The sequence below is a fragment of the Trachypithecus francoisi genome, unplaced genomic scaffold, assembly GCF_009764315.1.
Source record: "Trachypithecus francoisi isolate TF-2019V2 unplaced genomic scaffold, Tfra_2.0 Lachesis_group14, whole genome shotgun sequence".
Taxonomy (NCBI): domain Eukaryota; kingdom Metazoa; phylum Chordata; class Mammalia; order Primates; family Cercopithecidae; genus Trachypithecus; species Trachypithecus francoisi.
In genome coordinates this window covers 24,087,896-24,107,800 of record NW_022681459.1, presented here as the reverse complement: position 1 = coordinate 24,107,800, position 19,905 = coordinate 24,087,896, and the positions used below count along the sequence as shown (strand labels likewise).

The 19,905-nt window shown below is 44.9% G+C and overlaps 1 protein-coding gene across 5 annotated transcripts in view; it reads left to right on the top strand.

Moving 5' to 3' along the window:
• Positions 1 to 19,905, top strand: part of HLCS (holocarboxylase synthetase) — a 248,844-nt gene that overhangs the window by 31,340 nt on the left and 197,599 nt on the right. Inside the window, exon 3 of one of the 5 annotated variants that reach the window (XM_033232436.1) lies at positions 4,049 to 4,118. The exons of 3 other annotated variants lie outside the window; for them this stretch is intronic. The gene's annotated coding sequence lies outside the window, so the exon portion shown is untranslated. One more of the 5 variants, XM_033232437.1, reaches the window with a different exon arrangement.

The following is a 19,905-nucleotide window of genomic DNA, read 5'->3' as shown; positions in this document are numbered from 1 at the left end:
CGGCACTCACCTGGCTGGGTTGGGATAGCGCCCAGGCTCAGCTTCAATTTTGCTCCAGAATCAGAGCGGGCACAGGGAGCAGGGAGAGGCCAGGCAGCGGAATCAGGCACTTAAAAGCCTGTGGGGAAGAGGGGCTTCTGGGGCCCCTGAGAGCACAGGGATGCCCAGGTCCGCAGCTGCGGCTGGGCTCCCGCCCCACCAACTCAGAACCGGGAAGGGCTCCTGCCTGCTCCCAGCTTCACTTGGTTCCACAGAGCGCGTATCCCTGGCCACGCCTGCCCTGCTCCAGACTGGCTGCTGCCGCCATCACTAATACTTACTGCTTTACAAAGTTTTATTATTATTATTGCCATTTTGAAGATAAGAAAACTTAGGTTATAAGATTAAATGACATTCCTAAAGTGATAGGAATATCATTGCTAAGTGATAGACAAGGTTTTCTTTCTTTTCTTTCTTTTTTTTTTTTTTTGGAGATGGAGTCTCGCTGTGTCGCCCAGGCTGGAGTGCAGTGGTGCGATCTCAGCTCACTGCAACCTCCACCTCCCGGGTTCAAGCAATTCTCCTGCCTCACCCTCTCAAGTAGCTGGGACTATAGGCGCATGCTGCCACGCCCGGCTAATTGTTTGTATTTTAGCAGAGACCGGTTTCACCGTGTTGCTCAGGCTGGTCTCAAACTCCTGAGCTCAGGCAATCTGCCTTCCTCAGCTTCCCAAAGTGCTAGGATTACTGGCCTAGACAAGGTTTTAACCAGCTGCTATAAATGAGAGATAAGATTTTAACCAATGCCTCTGCCCTTTCTAGTAACTAGAGGAACGAATTAATGGTTTTAAAGAGATCTAGATCATTGAGATTTCAAAATAAATAAAGCTTTTATTAACCTGGGTCCAATCAAACAGTACTTCTGTCTCATGTTTGGTAGGAGACCAGCTGTTGATGTGACGGTTTTGGTGGACTTGGGGCTAATTTTCTTTTTTTTCTTTTTTTTTTTTTGGAGATGGAGTCTCGCTGTGTCGCCCAGGCTGGAGTGCAGTGGTGCGATCTCAGCTCACTGCAACCTCCACCTCCCGGGTTCAAGCAATTCTCCTGCCTCACCCTCTCAAGTAGCTGGGACTATAGGCGCATGCTGCCACGCCCGGCTAATTGTTTGTATTTTAGCAGAGACCGGGTTTCACCGTGTTGCTCAGGCTGGTCTCAAACTCCTGAGCTCAGGCAATCTGCCTTCCTCAGCTTCCCAAAGTGCTAGGATTACTGGCCTAGACAAGGTTTTAACCAGCTGCTATAAATGAGAGATAAGATTTTAACCAATGCCTCTGCCCTTTCTAGTAACTAGAGGAACGAATTAATGGTTTTAAAGAGATCTAGATCATTGAGATTTCAAAATAAATAAAGCTTTTATTAACCTGGGTCCAATCAAACAGTACTTCTGTCTCATGTTTGGTAGGAGACCAGCTGTTGATGTGACGGTTTTGGTGGACTTGGGGCTAATTTTCTTTTTTTCTTTTTTTTTTTTGAGACGAAGTCTTGCTCCGTCACCCAGACTGAAGTGCAGAGGCGTGATCTCGGCTCACTGTAAACTCTGCCTTCCAGGTTCACGCCATTCTCCTGCCTCAGCCTCCTGAGTAGCTGGGACTACAGGCGCACACCACCATGCCTGGCTAATTTTTTATATTTTTAGTAGAGATGGGGTTTCACTATGTTAGTCAGGATGGTCTTGATTTCCTGACCTCATGATCCGCCCACCTCGGCCTCCCAAAATGCTGGGATTACAGGTGTGAGCCACGGTGCCTGGCCAACTCAGGGCTAATTTTCATATGCAGAAAAGACGATTAATAAACTTCATTTTTATTTTAAAAATGATTTTCAATTTATTGAAAATATAAGTTAAATAATCAAGTAAGTCAAATCATATGAAATTGCTGATATCTGGCTTTTCTTTTTGAACTACGAAGAGTCCTTGTCATGTGGTAACTGTATTAGACGGTTCTTGCATTGCTATAAAGAAGTACCTGGAGCTGGATAATTTATAAAGAAGAGGAGTCTCCAAGCCATACAGGAAGTGTGGTGCCAGCATGTGCTTCTGGTGAGGGCCTTGAGGAACTTATAGTCACGGCAGAAAGCGACAGAGGTGCAGGTGTATCACGTGGCGAGAATGGGAATGAGAGTGAACTGAGCTGGGGGAGGTGGTGAGAGGGAACTGAGCTGGGGGAGGTGCCACACACTTTTAAACAATCAGGTCTTGTGAGAACTCACTCACTGTGGGGAGGACAGCACCACACTATTCATGAGGGATCTGCTCCCATGACGCAAGCACCTCCCACTAGGCCCCACCTCAACCATTGTGGATTACATTTCAGCATGAGATTTAGAGGGCACAAACTTCCAGATTCTATCCGTAACCAGTTCCTTGGCCTTTTTTTTTGAGATGAAGTCTGGCTCTGTTGCCCAGGCTGGACTGCAGTGGTGCAATCTTGGCTCACTGCAACCTCTGCCTCCTGGGTTCAAGCGATTCTCCTGCGTCAGCTTCCCAAGTAACTGGAATTACAGGCACCTACCACCACGCCTGGCTAATTTTTTGTATTTTTAGTAGAGACGGGGTTTTACCATGTTGGCCAGGGTGGTCTTGAACTCCTGACCTCAGGTGATCCACCCGCCTTGGCCTCCCAGTGCTGGGATTATAGCCTTGAGCCACCACTTCCAGCTCCTTGGACATTTATTTATTTATTTATTTATGAGAGGGAGTCTTGCTCTGTTGCCCAGGCTGGAGTGCAGTGGCATGATCTCAGCTCACTACAAGCCCTGCCTCCTGGGTTCATGCCATTCTCTTGCCTCAGCCTCCCGAGTAGCTGGGACTACAGGTGCCCACCACCATGCCCAGCTAATTTTTTTTTGTATGTTTAGTAGAGACGGATTTTCACCTTGTTAGCCAGGATAGTCTCGATCTCCTGACCTCGTGATCCGCTCGCCTCGGCCTCCCAAAGTGCTGGGATTACAGGTGTGAGCCACTGCGCCTAGCCTACAAACTCAAATGTCTTAAAAGATTTCATTTCATTTTAGGACTCTAGGTGCATAGAATTGGGTTAACCATACTGCTTGTTCCAAATGTACTCTCATCATTGGTTTATGCATGGCTCTCATTCACCTGTGGATTTGAAATAATATAATAAATGCCCATGAACTCACCGCTAGAACTATAAGTGCCTCCCCACCCCCTGGGTCCATCTACTTGCTCCTCCTCCTTCCTCATGGGTCCCTCCCCTCCTCCCAGTTTCTTTTTAGATTTTTAAGTTGTCTGGATTAACAGACACCATGTTTTTGAACACTTACATAACACTTATACATTATAGTTATGTGTTGCTTCACAACAGATACACGTTGTGAGAAATGCATCCTCAGGTGATTTCATCATGCAAACATCATAGAGTGTACTTACACAAATCTAGAAGCTGTAACCTACTTCACACCTGGGATTTATGGGGTAGCCTATTGCTCCTAAGCTGTAAACCTGTACAGCATGTTACTGCACTGGATACTGTACACAGCTGTAACACAGTGGTAAGTATTTGTGTATCTAAACATAGAAAAGGCACAGTAAAGATACAGTATAAAAGATAACAGTACACCTGTCTAGGGCACTTGCCATGAATGGAGCTTACAGGACTGAAAGTGGCTCAGGGAGTCCGTTTGTGAGTAGCGTGTGAATGTGAAAGTGTAGGACACAACAGTCACTACTTTAGACTTAAAAAACACTGTATACTTAGGCTACACTGAATTTATAACAGTCTTCTTCTTTGATAATAAATTAATCTTAGCTTACTATCACATTTTTACTTTATAAACTTGATAGTTTAACATTTTTGATTCTTTTGTAATAACAGCTTAAAACACAAGCACATTGTACAGCTGTAAAAAATATTTTTATATCCTTATTCTAAAAGCTTTTTTCTAAGATTTTATATTTTTTTAAAAATTTTGTTTTTAAAATTTTATTCTTATTTTTATTTATTTATCTCTACAAATTTGTGAACATACAAATTGCTATGTTTCCTAGGCTGATCTCCAACTCCTGGCTTCAAGCAGTCCTCCCACCTCAGCATCCCCCAAGCACTGGGATTATAGACGTGAGTCACCAAGCCCAGCCTGTTTCTTACTTTGTAAACTTTTTTTGTTAAAAACGAACACACACACACATTAGCCTAGGCTACCCAGGATCAGGATCGTCAGTATCACTGACTTTAACTGCACACGTGTCCTCGTAGAAGGTCTTCATGGGCAGTAACGTGCATGGAATGGTGAACTCCTATGATAACAGTGCCTTCCCCCCAGTAGTTCCTGAAGGACCTGCCTCAGGCTGTTACTGTTTTGTTGTTGTTTTTTTTGAGACAATATCTCACTCTGTTGTCCAGGCTAGAGTTCAAGTGTGATCTTGGCTCACTGCAACCTCTGGCCCCCAGAATTAGCAATTCTGCCTCAGCCTCCCAAGTAGCTGGGATTACAGGTGCCTGCCACCGCACCTGGCTAATTTTTGTATTTTTAGCAGAGATGAGGTTTCACATGTTGGCCAGACTGGTCTCAAAGCCCTGACCTCAAGTGATCCACCTGCCTCGGCCTCCCAAAGTGCTGGGATTACAGGCATCAGCCACCACACCCAGCCGTTTTTTTTTTTTTAAATAAGTAGAAGGAGTCCACTTTAAAATAATAGAAAACACATAAACCAGTAACAGTTGTTTATTATCAGGTACTGTGTACTGTACGTAATTGTCTGTGTTATACATTTTATTTTATTTTATTTTATTTTAGAGACGGAATCTTGCTTTGTTGCCTGGCTGGAGTGCAGTGGTGTGATCTCACATCACTGCAACCTCTGCCTCCTGGGTTCAAGCAATTCTCCTGCCTCAGCCTCCCTAGTAGCTGGGACTGCAGGCACGCGCCACCATACCCAGCTAATTTTTGTATTAGGCGGGGTTTCACCAGGTTGGTTAGGATGGTCTGAATCTCTTGACCTCAAGGGATCTACCTGCCTCGGCCTCCCAAAGTGCTGGGATTACAGGTATGAACCACCGTGCCCGGCCTTGTCTGTGCTATACTTTTATATGACCAGCAGCCTACTAGGTTTGTGTACACCAGCATCACCAGAAATGCGTGCGTACTGTGCTGTACTACAATGTCATTAGACCACAGGAATTTTTTTACCTTCGTTGCAATCTTATCGGACAGCCATCATATATGTGGTCCATTGTTGGGCGAGACATTATGTGGTGTATGACTGTACTAAATTTACAAATATGGTAAGCTTGAAGTTTTCTTATATATTCTAATATATATAAATTTAGCAAGATTTCAATTTAAAGCCAAGGCCAGACTTTCCAAAATATTGCAATTACATAAAATGTCAAATATGTACAGGTTGCTTTTTAACATAAAATATGACTGCTGTGCTTTTAATTTCCTAAATGTTAATTATATGTCTTTATGGGGCTACAAGATGTACAGCATCTTAAGGAACATAGTTACTATATTATATAGGGTACAGGCTAAGCTGTGTAACAATGGGACCCAGAGCTACAGGGGCTGAAACAAGCTAGAAGTTAAATTTCTCTCTCTGGGCAGTGGTTTTGCTTTGGAAGTCCATCCAGGGACCCATTTTTTTCCTCATCTTCTTCCTTGGTTCTTTCTCCCATCTTCCCTCCTCTATCCTAGGTAGTGGTTCTTTCTTGCTAGAGTCTGGCTCCCCTGCTACTCCACCACCATCAGCTTCATCCACATTCTAGCCTTCAGAATGGGGGAAGAGAGCAGGTTGGAAGACAACCAGTTTCCTCTTTAAAACTGAAATCTATCTGGGCGTGGTGTCTCCTGCCTGTGGTCCCAGCTACTTAAGAGGCTGGGGTGGGAGGATCACTTGAGACCAGAAGTTTGAGGTTGCTGTGAGCTTTGATTGCCACTGTACTAGAGTAAAACCTTATCTCTTAAAAAATTAATAAATTTAAAAAATACGTTTGTGATCCAGAAATTTCACATGGTGACTTCTGCTCCCATTCCATTGTCCAGAACTTAGTCACATAGCTCCCTTGGTCACTTAGGTGTAGGGTAGGCTGAGAAATGCATTCCCTAGCTGGACAGTCATGGATTCAGCAGAAACCAGGAGTTTTGTTCCTGTAAGGGAGAAAGAAAGGCTAGATTTTGGGAGATAATTAGCATCTCTGCCACAGCTATCTCAGTTAACTGACTTTCCAAGGAAGATTTAATTAAGACCTTGCTGAATGGTAGTTACTTAGTTCTTTTTTTTTCTTTTTTTCTTTTTTTTTAGATGGAGTCTCTCTCTGTCGCCAGGCTGGAGAGCAGTGGCGTAATCTTGGCTCACTGCAACCTCTGACTTCCTGGTTCAAGCCAGTCTCCTGCCTCAGCCTCCCGAGTAGCTGGAATTACAGGCACACGCCACCACAACCAGCTAATTTTTGTATTTTTAGTAGAGACGGAGTTTCACCATGTTGGTCAGGATGGTCTTAATCTCCTGACCTCATGATCTGCCCGCTTTGGCCTCCCAAAGTGCTGGGATTACAGGCGTGAGCCACTGTGCCCAGCCGTGGTTACTTAATTCTTAATTTTCTAGGGTAGAAGAATGCCTTCCCAATGAGGAGGATTGCCACAGTCCAGTTAGATAATTTCACTTATGATCAGAGACATCAGTGGGTCTTGCAACCAGGGGCTAGAGACGTCCAGAGCCATTCATGTTGACTACTCTGGCTGTTACCCTGAGCTCCATTTTATAAATTAGGATTCAAAACTTAAAAAGGGATTGATCTCATAGCTCACTGTCTTCTAACCAAGTCAACAGTTCCCCTTCGGGTTGATTGCTTGATGGGATTTTGCATTTTGGGGGGCTTTTATGAATCTGTGCATGTATGTTTCACCTAACGTCACAGCCCCATTTGAATTTTACAGGGTCCTAAGATATTAAATAGAAAAATATATTATGTAAGAAAGACATTTGAATTTGATGGGATCTTATATTTTTTCACATTTTTAAGACTATACAATTCTTAAAGATATTTAAAATATCTTTTTTAATTTTGGATGTTTCAAATGGCTTTGATCTGTGGTCATTCTGTAGATTCCTAACAACAGATAAATGGATCTTGAAATTCAGTTTTAAAAAATGTAGCATTCACATATTCATATTTTCGCTTATTCATTCATGAACATATTTATTGAACATCTATGTTTCACTTATTTTGCTTGATGCAGTAATACCAAGAAGCAATGGCAGATTCAGCTGTTTTCAGTATTTTCTGCACTTGCATTAGCAATCACATTTAGTAAGAATTGTTGAGCCAAAGAACTTAATACAATTCTTTTTTTCCACAGGAAATTTGCTTATGTTCCTTGTACTCGATCAAGGCATTCATTGAAGGTTTATTGATTGCCTGTTATATGCCAGATTGTGTGCTAGGTAGGGCTGGAGGCATGAGTCACATGGAGAGGAAAGATTCATTCAGAGATGACATTCCCTGTTTGTAAGGAACTCACAGTGTGGGGGAGCAGAGAACTAAGTAAATGAACAATTAAAGGTCACCATGTTAATACTATAGAAGGCATGGATAGGGATTCTCGGGGGACCTACCTAGGTTGGGTGAGGTCAGGAAGGACTTTCCAGGGCAGGTGATGTCTGAGGTTTAAGGTGAAAATAGGAATCAGGTGAAAGGAGGAAAGGACTTCCCAGGTAGAACAGCATGTACAGATGTACAGAAAGCATTTGCACCTGGCCACTGCACACAGCTCAGTACATTTGGAGTCTGCATTCACCTGAGTTGGGGAATGGCCCTAGATAAGACCGGAGGGGAAAGCAGGGGGTGGAATGTTGTGTGGGAAATTACCTGGATGCGGTGGTGGCTTCCAAGAACACGGCCAAGCAGGCTATTCCAGCAGTCACAGAATAGAGAGGCTCATAGGCTGAGTTAAGATGCTTGAATCACGTCGTTTATTACATCAATTCAAAACATGCAGCAAGAAACGGGGAGAGATCTGGGATCGGTTAACACTTAGGATCGGGTGCCTGTGGAATGGAAGGAGCACAGTCTGAATCCTGGGCCATGTGATGTTCATACATGGAGTCCTGTCTCCGTCTGCTGCATCAGCCTTCCCTGCCAGTGGTGTCAGTACAAGGACTAGAGCTGAAGTTACACAAGGACCCAGAAGGTGGAAGGTGCCTGTAGTCAGCACACAGTTGCTTTGTTAGAGAGCCTTGGATATATTTATTTGCAATAGCTGTGGCTTACCAGAGACCTGCTGAGATGCTGTGTGTGTTTTTTAATCTGTGTTTCTAGACAGTATATAAATGGGGTCAAAATGGGTGGCCAAATTAAGGATGACGTAACTGTCAAGTGGCATAGTTTGTGTCTTACTGATATTTAAGATTTGATAAGATTGGCCCTGGTCAGCCTGGGCAGCACAGCAAGATGCTGTCTCCACAAGAAATTAAAAAAAGAAAAGTAGCCAGGCATGATAACGTATGCCTTTGATCCCATCTACTTGGGAGGCTGAGGTGGGAGGATTGCTTGAGCCCAGGAGGTTGAGACTGCAGTGAGCCCTGATTGCACTATTGAACTCTAGGCTGGGTGACACAGCTGTGAGACCCTGTCTCTCTCTCTCTAAAAAAAAAAAAAAAGATTGATTCTCCCGTGACTTTCTGCCTAGGACTAATACTCTTTGGTTTTGTCCTTTTTATCTATGTTCAACACATGTATGTTCCACTTATTTTGTCTGTCTTGAGCGTGTCTTACAAGTTTTGGACTCACTATGAGTTTCATCCATGCTATTTGTTTTTCTTGTTTTCTATGTAGCAGAATTGAATATACTCACAAATTGGATGGCAAATGGACATAATACACAAATCAAACAAGGCTTATATGTGTTAACCAGGAGTTTGGACTTGATCCCAAGGACAGTAGGCTAAAACCAGTTTTTTTTTGTTTTGTTTTTTTTAAAGCAGAATGATCAGATTTGTGCTTTAGGAAGGTCACAATTCAGGCAGATTGCAGAAGGGATGGGAGGGGAGCAAACCTGGAACAGATTGTAGGCCAATGTGGGAAAAGATAATGGGCTTGATGAGTGTTGGGAGTAGGAACACTGAGATAGAGACAGATGGCCATATTGGTTAGGAGGTGATGGCCTGTGGTTGGGTGGTGGGTCACTTGTGGAGATGGGGAATGTAGCAGGAAGGACTTAGAGGGCTGTTGTCAGGAATACAGTTTCACACATTGTGTTAATGAGATTGCTGGAGTAACAGATAAGCTTAGAATCCCAGCAGCTTCTAACCGTGAATCCTAGTTTCTTGGGTATGTTACTCGTATGCTCAGCAGGTTCGCTGCTGCTCTTTCCAGCTGTGACTCTGTTTTGAGCTCTCTGCTCTCTACATCTCTCTTGTGCAGGGTCTTGGGCCAAAGGAGCATGCCCATTTAGGGACATGTCATTCTCATGCAGAAGGGGAAGACTAATTGCTGGCAGAAACTTGTTGCAGTGCATTGAAGATAGCTGCAAATTCTTTCCTCCTATTGAGAGGTGGAGTCACTTCCCCCTCTCTTGAATCTGAACTGACCTTAGTTATTTGTGTGTGCACTGGGATATGATGGAAGTGACATTCTGAGAATTCTCAGGCTAGATCATAAGAAACCTTGGAGCCTCCATCTGGGTTCTTGGAACATGCCATCTGGGAGTCCAGCTCCCATACTGTGAGGAAGCTCAAGCTGCCCTGTGGCGAGATCCACATGAAGGAGAAGGACATGTGGCTCTTTGTGGACAGCCCTGGTCGAGCTTCCAGCTGACAGGCAGCTCCAGCTCAGAGACAGAGGCATCTTGAAAGTAGGTCATCCAGCCCTGGTTGAGTCACTCTACCTGATGCCACATGGAGCAGAGTTAAGCTGTTCCTGCCCAGTCCTGTCCAAATTGAGATTCGTGAGCAAAATAAATGATTAGTTTTAAGCCACTGAATTTTGCAGTGGTTTGTTACACATCAGTGGATAACTAAACCACTTGGGATACCTCTTAAAACTCCTCTTCTTCCTCAGCTTACATCAGTGGAATAGAGGGATGAGGTGGGAAGTAACTGTGGATGTAAATGCAGCACACCTTAGTGGGCCTCGGCAGTGTATCGGACATCTACAGAACACAATAATAACACTCTTCTGTGTGGCAACAAGGGTATTTATTCTCACAATATTTGTATTATTTTCTCACTTATTCAGAATATTTAAACAGTGAGACCCGCCTTTTCCCTGAGCATCTGGCCAGTCATGGTTTCGCAGTTCCTCTTTTCAGCTCCATCTGGGTCAGTTGACCATTTCAGCTCCTGCTTGCTGTGACTTTGTGATAACTCTTACACTGTTACTTGATTTTCCAATACCCTTCTCTTCAAAGTGCCATAGGGCATGTTGTCTTTTTTTTTTTTTTTTTTTGAGACAGGGTCTTATTCTGTCATCTGGGCTGGAGTGCAGTGGCATGATCAAGGCTCACTGCAGCCTTTACTTCCTGGGCTCAATCCATCCTCCCACCTAAATCTCCCAAGTAGCGGGGAATACAGGTGCGTGCCACCACACCCAGCTAGTCTTTTGTCTTTAGTAGAGATGGAGTTTTGCCTTGTTGCCCAGGCTGGTCTTGAACTCCTGAGCTTAAGTGATCCTTCCTGCCTTGGCCTCCCAAAGTGCTGGGATGACAGGCATTATCCACCGCACCTGGCCTGTCTTTTTGCATAATATCAAGTGAAAGTCAATTTTGTAGCTCTCCTTTATCCTCTCTGTTTCCAAACACAAAAGACAGCAAGGATAGCCAGAAGTTAAAAATAACCTCTTCTCTTTAGTCTTGTATTTTCCTTTTTTTTTTTTTTTTTTTTTTGAGATGAAGTCTTGCTCTGTCACCCAGGCTGGAGTGCAGTGGTGTGGGGTCTCGGCTCACCACAACCTCCGCCTCCGGGGTTCAAGTGATTCTCCTGCCTCAGCCTCCCGAGTAGCTGGGACTACAGATGTGCGCAACCATGCCTGGCTGATTTTTGTATTTTTAGTAGAGACAGGGTTTCACCATGCCAGCCAGGCTGGTTTCAGACTCCTGACCTTGTGATCCACCCATCTCGGCCTCCCAAAGTGCTGGGATTATGGGTGTGAGCCACTGCGCCCAGCCCTGTATTTTCAAATTCTCTTCCTCTGCGTGTCCAGCCCTCCTCCATCCAATTTGTTATTAGAACTTTTTAACAATTTCACATTGAATTAAGATGATTTGTAAGAGGAGAAACAAGAGTCAGAAAAATTAGCAGCATCCGTGATCTGACTCTGCGTACCAGTGGGTTGAGATTTCTGTTCCCCACTGGCTGCAGAGCCGCTGCCTGCCAACGCCCCCTGTTGGGCAGGGCCACCTGTGCTAGTTTAACCTGGGGTCTATCACTCCCAGGCTGCTTCTTGGATGTGAGTTTTTTTGTTTGTTTGTTTGTTTGTTTGTTTTTTGAGACGGAGTCTTGCTCTATTGCCCAGGCCAGAGTGCTGGAGTGCAGTGGCGCGATCTAGGTTTTGCAAGTTCCACCTCCCGGGTTCACGCCATTCTCCAGCCTCAGCCTCCCGAGTAGCGCGCCCAGCTAATTTTTTGTGTTTTTTAGTAGAGACGGGGTTTCACTGTGTTAGCCAGGATGGTCTCAATCTCCTGACCTTGTGATCCGCCTGCCTCGGCCTCCCAGAGTGCTGGGATTACAGGCGTGAGCCACCGCACGCAGCCTGGACGTGAGTTTTAAATGGAGCAGAGAAGATACGCCTTGCGGGCTGCCATACATTGTAACATCAAGTCAAGAGCTTTAGTTACTTAACAGATTTCTGCTGGCTGCTATTATAAGAGGAAACTCCTTTGTTTATGGACAGCCAGGGCTTCCTAAGCTTTGATCTTTGGGAGTAAGCCTTTTGCTTGACTTCCCTTTTCTTTTCCATGCCTTTGTTTCCATCTCGAAGTGCAAATTTGAAGTGGCCTGTTTGCCTTTATCCACTGAAAGGCAAACACCCTGGGCGACGTATCAGTGACAGTGCGGCTCTGCTTTGATGGGAGCACCCAGCGCTGCTTGAAGGCGTTTGTATGGTCCGTGGCTCATGGACCACGCTCCTAGAAAAAGGAAATGCACTTACTTGAGGAAACAGTTGGCAGAGTGGAGAAACTTGATCCGGGATGTGTGGATGTATTGTTCTTTGGCCTCTTCCTGTCCTTCCTCTTCTTTTGTTTATCTCCTGCCTCATTCCTCCTTAGAGGCGTGTGGGAATTTCATTATTGGCTCCTTTTACATTGCCAGTGCCTGCTACCGCAGGGGACTAAATCAATGTTTTTACAGCTAAATTCCGGGTTGAGTCTCCATTGGCTGAGCGGTTCTCCTCCTCCTCTGATTGCTCTGAGGACAATGATGCCTTTAGTTTCCTGCGGCAGGTTGCCCTGTTCTTTTCTGTTTTCCATGCACCCTCATCCCAAAAGTCTGCCCTGCCACAGTGTTAGTTTATCTTCTCATCTTCCTGAACTGACATCCTTTCCCCCATTCCCAAAGCTGAAATCAACGGACTCTCTGTCCTGAATCAAATATGTCATTTCTGAAATGTAGAATTCTGCTGAAATGCTGGGTGGGCCTGACCCGCCAGGTGAATTCTGCTTCCCTTGGCTGTGTGTCTGGGAGGAGAAGGTGGGAGAAGTAGGTAGTAAAGTGGAGGGAAAGCTACAAGTAGAGCCAAATGAAAATTCTGGAGTTTCTCTTTGTCCAAATATTCTACACAGTTTAGTGAGTTGACCATAAAGGTCTGTGTTTATTATTTTTCCCTCCAAGGCCATGTTTCTCAGGTATTTTTTTTCATGATTGTTTTTCCAAGGAGAATAATTAGATTCAAGTTCACTTTAAGAAGGGAAATGAGCTACTAAGGATTAAGATTTCGTTGTGGGGGGCCAGACACGGTGGCTCACACCTGTAATCCCAGCACTTTGGGAGGTTGAGGCAGGAGGATCGCTTGAGCTCAGGAGTTCGAGACCAGCCTGGGCAACATAGCGAAATCCCGTCTCTACAAAAAATACAAAAATTAGCTGATCATAGTGGTGCATGCCTCTTGTCCCAGCTACTCGGGAGGCTGAGGTGGGAGGATTGCTGGAGCCCAGGAAGTCGAGGCTGCAATGAGCCATGATTGCACCACTCCAGCTAGGGTGATAAAGTGAGACTGTCTCAAAAAAAAAAAAAAGGTTGTGGTGTAGGGTTGAGCCTTGGAGGGCCACAAACTGTTGTAATGTCTTAAGATTTTTTTCTACCTCCCCACTCCCTGCCAAGATCGGTTTTTGCCCACTAGGGATGATGTGGTTTCTCATGAGGTTACTTGCTCTAAAGGACTCTGTATTTTGGAACCATAAGAGCGCCCCTTGTGGCCCAGGCACTTAGTGCTCCCAGTAACCTTCCAAGGTAGGTGCTCTTATCTCTACCTTACAGACAGGACATTGAAGCATGGGGAATTTGAGCAGCTTGCTCAGGTCACACGCCCTTAACCGGAGGAGCCAGGATTGAAGTTTGGGAAGTTGGACTCTAGAGTCCATTTACTGACTAAGCTGTGCCGAAAGAGTGTGGAGACAAACAAACTGCCTGGCCTCTTTTCTTTTTGTTTTAAAAAATTGAGATGTAATTCACATATCATGAAATTCACCCTTGAAAAGCAATTCTGTCGTTTTTAGTATATTCACAAAGTTGTGCAATCATCAGCATTATCTAATTCTAGAACATTTTCAGCACACCAGAAAGAAACCACACACCTGTCAGCATTCACTGTCTGCTCCCCAACACCTCAGCTCCTGGGAACTGCAAATCTACTTTCTGACTCTAGATTTGCCTATTTTAGATACTTCATGTAAATAGCCTCATAAAATATGTGACCTTTAGTTGTTGGCTTTTTTCACTTAATGTATTCAAGATTCATCCGTGTTGTAACATATATCAGTAGTTCATTCCTTTTTTGTGGTTGAATAATAGTCCGTTGTATGGATATACACATTTTATATATCCATTCATCTATTGATGGGCATTTGGGTTGTTCCTACCCTTTGGCTATTGTGAATAATACTGCTTGAACATTTGCATACAAGCTTTTTATGTGGGCATATTTTTTTTCCTGAATGATGAAAAATGGCTATGAAAGTATTTTTTAGTTGTATATATTTATGGGGTACAACATATGATGTGGTTTTTTCTTTGAGACAAAAAAACCTCACAAAACCTGTAGTCACCATGGCGTACAGTAGATCTTCAAAACTTATTCATTGAAGGATTTTAAGCAGAGGACTAGTGCAACATTTTTTTTTTTTTTGAGATGAAGTCTAGCTCTGTCGCCCAGGCTGGAGTGCAGTAGTGCGATCTCGGTTCACTGCAAGCTCTGCCTCCCGGGTTCATGCCATTCTCCTGCCTCAGCCTTCTGAGTAGTTGGGACTACAGGCACCTGTCACCACACCTGGCTAATTTTTTGTATTTTTAGTAGAGATGTGGTTTCACCATTAACCAGGATGGTCTCAATCTCCTGACCTCGTGATCCATCCGCCTCGGCCTCCCAAAGTGCTGGGATTACAGGCAAGAGCCACCGCGTCAGGCCAAGGAATAGTGCAACATTTTTAAAGGAATAATGACATTACCCTGGTGACTATGTGAAGAACGTCTTGGGGAGAGCCAAAATGAATGAAGGGAGCTTGACGAGGTCATTAAAGTATGATGATGGAGGGAGGTGACCAAAAAACAGGATGTAAAAACATAAGCCACCTGTCCACTTCTTGATGCTGACTAAATCTTTTTTTTTTTTTTTGAGACGGAGTCTCGCGCTGTCACCCAGGCTGGAGTGCTGTGGCCGGATCTCAGCTCACTGCAAGCTCCGCCTCCCGGGTGCACGCCATTCTCCTGCCTCAGCCTCCCGAGTAGCTGGGACTACAGGCGCCGCCACCTCGCCCGGCTAGTTTTTTTTGTAGTTTTTTTTTAGTAGAGACGGGGTTTCACCGTGTTAGTCAGGATGGTCTCGATCTCCTGACCACGTGATCCGCCCGTCTCGGCCTCCCAAAGTGCTAGGATTACAGGCTTGAGCCACCGCGCCGGCCGATGCTGACTAAATCTTATTAGCTGAACAAATGGAACAACAACAACAATTAAAAAACCAAAAACCAAAATCAAAACAAAGAAGCAGGAAAAAAAAGAAAGAAACTGTCCTTACTAGTTTTGTTGTATATTAAATTTTAGTTGAGGTATAATTTATATAAAATAAAATGCACAGATTTTAGATGCACAGTTGTATGTGTTTTGATGAATTTATACATCTAGGTAACTGCCTGGGTAATTAAGACATGAAACATTACCATCACCCCAATACATTTGTCTTGCACCTCTTTCTATTCAATTCTTTCTACTTGGGCCTCTCATCTTTTTGACATGGTAAATTAGTTTCTCCTGTTCTAGGAATTCATAGAAATGGAATTATACAGCATGTATCCTTTGGCGTCTTTTTCTTCCACTCAACGTAATATTTTTGAAATACATCCATGTTGTATATATCTCACATTTGTTTCTTACTGCTGAAAAGTATTCTCTTGTGTGAGAATCATCATAAACTATTACAATATGTGACCTTTTGTGTCTGATGTCTCTATTTTGTAGAGATGAGGAACCAAAAGAATTAAAATGGAAGCTTGGAGAATGAACTTCGGATTCTGAAGTGTCTAGAAGCAATATATGTTCAGGTCTTGCTAGCAGCCAAAATGAACTATTTTGGGGCCACTGGAGTGGTCTATAGGGTCCCTACCCCTCAGGCCTAAGTGGAGTTGGAATGAGGGTGCCTGATGATCTGTGTAAACTGTAGGATGGGCCTCATTTGGGGATGTGGGTAGTGTGTCCATATTTCCCTGAGAAGGATTGGTCTTGACTCTACCCTCAGTTTTTTTTTTTTTTTTTTTTAATTTTTTTTTTTTTTTTTAGACAGGGCCTTACTCTGTTGGCCAGGCTGGAGTGTAGTGGCATGATCACAGCTCACTGCAGCTTCAGCTTCCCAGGCTTAAGTGATCCTCCCATCTAAGCCTCCTGAGTAGCGGGAACTACAGGTGCCTATCACCACACCTGGCTATTTTTTGTAGTTTTTCATAGAGACAGGGTTTTGCCATGTTGCCCAGGTTGGTCCTGAATTCCTGATCCTTCTGCCTCAGCCCCACAAAGTGCTGGGATTACAGGAGTGAGCCACCGCACCCAGCCTCATTTTCAGATATTTGCTGTTGTTGAGCTTCTTGTTTTTGCCAGATATGCTTGCATTTGGCTTTCTTGAGTTTTGCTCCAAGGTTTTTGAGCCAAACCTGCAGTACGTCTGGATGTATTTCCATTTTGGAGACCATATCTTTCTAAAGGCTGGGGTTTGGGTATGCGTTCTTATTGAACAAATTCAGATCTTCCAGTTTCTCAGTGAACATAGTTTGTTTCTTTTGTGAAGGCCTCTGGGGCTTGCCTTTGGGAAGATCCTCTGAGCCTAATCTAGATGTGTTCTTGTGTTCAGGTCCAGTTGTCTCAGGTATATACTGGGGAGTAGAATTACTAGATCATATGGTAACTCTATGTTCAACTATTTGAGGAACTCCCAAACTCTTCCAAAGTGGCTGCAGCACTTTCATTTCTTTTTTTTTTTTTTTTTTTTGAGATGGAGTCTCGCTCTGTCGCCTGGGTTGGAGTGCAGTGGCCGGATCTCAGCTCACTGCAAGCTCCGCCTCCCGGGTTACGCTATTCTCCTGCCTCAGCCTCCCGAGTAGCTGGGACTACAGGCGCCCACCACCTCGCCGGCTAGTTTTTTTTTTTTTTGTATTTTTTAGTAGAGACGGGGTTTCACCGTGTTAGCCAGGATGGTCTCGATCTCCTGACCTCGTGATCCGCCCGTCTCGGCTCCCAAAGTGCTAGGATTACAGGCTTGAGCCACCGCGCCCGGCCCAGCACTTTCATTTCTATGAGCAATGTATTAGAGTTCTAGTTTTCCTTGTCCTTGTTGTTATCTTTTTTGATTCTAGCCATCCTAGTGGGTATTTTGTTGTATCTCACTCTGGTTTCTGTATGCATTTCCTTAATGATGATGATGTTGAGCAGCGTTTCGTGTGCTTATGGGCATTGGTATATTTTCTTTTCTTTTTTTTTTTTTTTTTTTGAGACGAAGTCTTGCTCTGTCGCCCAGGCTGGAGTGCAGTGGCCGGATCTTAGCTCACTGCAAGCTCCGCCTCCCGGGTTTACGCCATTCTCCTGCCTCAGCCTCCTGAGTAGCTGGGACTACAGGCGCCCCCACCTCGCCCGGCTAGTTTTTTGTATTTTTTAATAGAGACGGGGTTTCACCGTGTTAGCCAGGATGGTCTCGATCTCCTGACCTCGTGATCCACCATCTCGGCCTCCCAAAGTGCTGGGATTACAGGCTTGAGCCACCGCGCCCGGCTCTTTTTTTTTTTTTTGAGATGAAGTCTCGCTCTGTTGCCCAGGCTGGAGTGCAGTGGCGCCATCTTGCTCACTGCAAGCTCCGCCTCTGGGGTTTGCGCCATTCTCCTGCCTCAGCCTCCCTAGTAGCTGGGACTACAGGTGCCCACCACCTCGCCCGGCTAGTTTTTTTTTTTTTTTTGTATTTTTTTAGTAGAGACGGGGTTTCACCGTGTTAGCCAGGATGGTCTCGATCTCCTGACCTCGTGATCCGCCCGTCTCGGCCTCCCAAAGTGCTAGGATTACAGGCTTGAGCCACCGCGCCCGGCCCAGCACTTTCATTTCTATGAGCAATGTATTAGAGTTCTAGTTTTCCTTGTCCTTGTTGTTATCTTTTTTGATTCTAGCCATCCTAGTGGGTATTTTGTTGTATCTCACTCTGGTTTCTGTATGCATTTCCTTAATGACTGATGATGTTGAGCAGCGTTTCGTGTGCTTATTGGGCATGGTATATTTTCTTTTCTTTTTTTTTTTTTTTTTGAGACGAAGTCTTGCTCTGTCGCCCAGGCTGGAGTGCAGTGGCCGGATCTTAGCTCACTGCAAGCTCCGCCTCCCGGGTTTACGCCATTCTCCTGCCTCAGCCTCCTGAGTAGCTGGGACTACAGGCGCCCGCCACCTCGCCGGCTAGTTTTTTGTATTTTTTAATAGAGACGGGGTTTCACCGTGTTAGCCAGGATGGTCTCGATCTCCTGACCTCGTGATCCACCCATCTCGGCCTCCCAAAGTGCTGGGATTACAGGCTTGAGCCACCGCGCCGGCCTCTTTTTTTTTTTTTGAGATGAAGTCTCGCTCTGTTGCCCAGGCTGGAGTGCAGTGGCGCCATCTTGGCTCACTGCAAGCTCCGCCTCTGGGGTTGCGCCATTCTCCTGCCTCAGCCTCCCTAGTAGCTGGGACTACAGGTGCCCACACCTCGCCCGGCTAGTTTTTTTTTTTTTTTTGTATTTTTTAGTAGAGACGGGGTTTCACCGTGTTAGCCAGGATGGTCTCGATCTCCTGACCTCGTGATCCGCCCGTCTCGGCCTCCCAAAGTGCTAGGATTACAGGCTTGAGCCACCGCGCCCGGCCCAGCACTTTCATTTCTATGAGCAATGTATTAGAGTTCTAGTTTTCCTTGTCCTTGTTGTTATCTTTTTGATCTAGCCATCCTAGTGGGTATTTTGTTGTATCTCACTCTGGTTTCTGTATGCATTTCCTTAATGACTGATGATGTTGAGCAGCGTTTCGTGTGCTTATTGGGCATTGGTATATTTTCTTTTCTTTTTTTTTTTTTTTTTTTGAGACGAAGTCTTGCTCTGTCGCCCAGGCTGGAGTGCAGTGGCCGGATCTTAGCTCACTGCAAGCTCCGCCTCCCGGGTTTACGCCATTCTCCTGCCTCAGCCTCCTGAGTAGCTGGGACTACAGGCGCCCGCCACCTCGCCCGGCTAGTTTTTTGTATTTTTTAATAGAGACGGGGTTTCACCGTGTTAGCCAGGATGGTCTCGATCTCCTGACCTCGTGATCCACCCATCTCGGCCTCCCAAAGTGCTGGGATTACAGGCTTGAGCCACCGCGCCCGGCCTCTTTTTTTTTTTTTTGAGATGAAGTCTCGCTCTGTTGCCCAGGCTGGAGTGCAGTGGCGCCATCTTGGCTCACTGCAAGCTCCGCCTCTGGGGTTTGCGCCATTCTCCTGCCTCAGCCTCCCTAGTAGCTGGGACTACAGGTGCCCGCCACCGCGCCTGGCTGATCTTTTTTTTTTTTTTTTGTATTTTTAGTAGAGATGGGGTTTCTGTGTGTTAGCCAGGATGGTCTTGATCTCCTGACCTGGTGATCCACCCACCTCGACCTCCCAAAGTGCTTGGGATTATAGACGTGAGCCACTGCTCCTGGCTGGGCGTTTGTATATTTTCTTTGGAGAAATAACTGTTTACATCCTTTGCCCGTTTTTAAATTGGATTGTCTTTTTATTGTTGAGTTGTAGGAGTTCTTATATGATTTGCCAGTACTTTCTCCTATTTTTTTTTTGTGTTGTCTTTGCATTTTCTTGATATCTTTTGAAGCACAAAAATGTTTGATGAAGTCCAATTTATCTATTTCTTCTTTTGTTGCTTGTACTTTTGATGTCTTATCTCAGAAGCCATTGGTTGATCAAAAGTCATGACAATTTATGCCTGTGTTTTCTTCTCTGAATTTTGTAGTTTTAGCTCTTACATTGAGGTCTTTGATCCAGCTTGAGTTCATTTTTGTACATGGTCTGCATGGTGTGAGGAAGAGGTTTATCTTCATTCTTTTTTTTTTTTTTTTTTTTGAGACAGAGTCTCGCTCTGTCGCCCAGGCTGGAGTGTAATGGCACAATCTCAGCTCACCGCAACCTCTTCCTCCCTGGCGGGATTGCAGGCGTGAGCCACCCAGCCTGGCCCATTTCT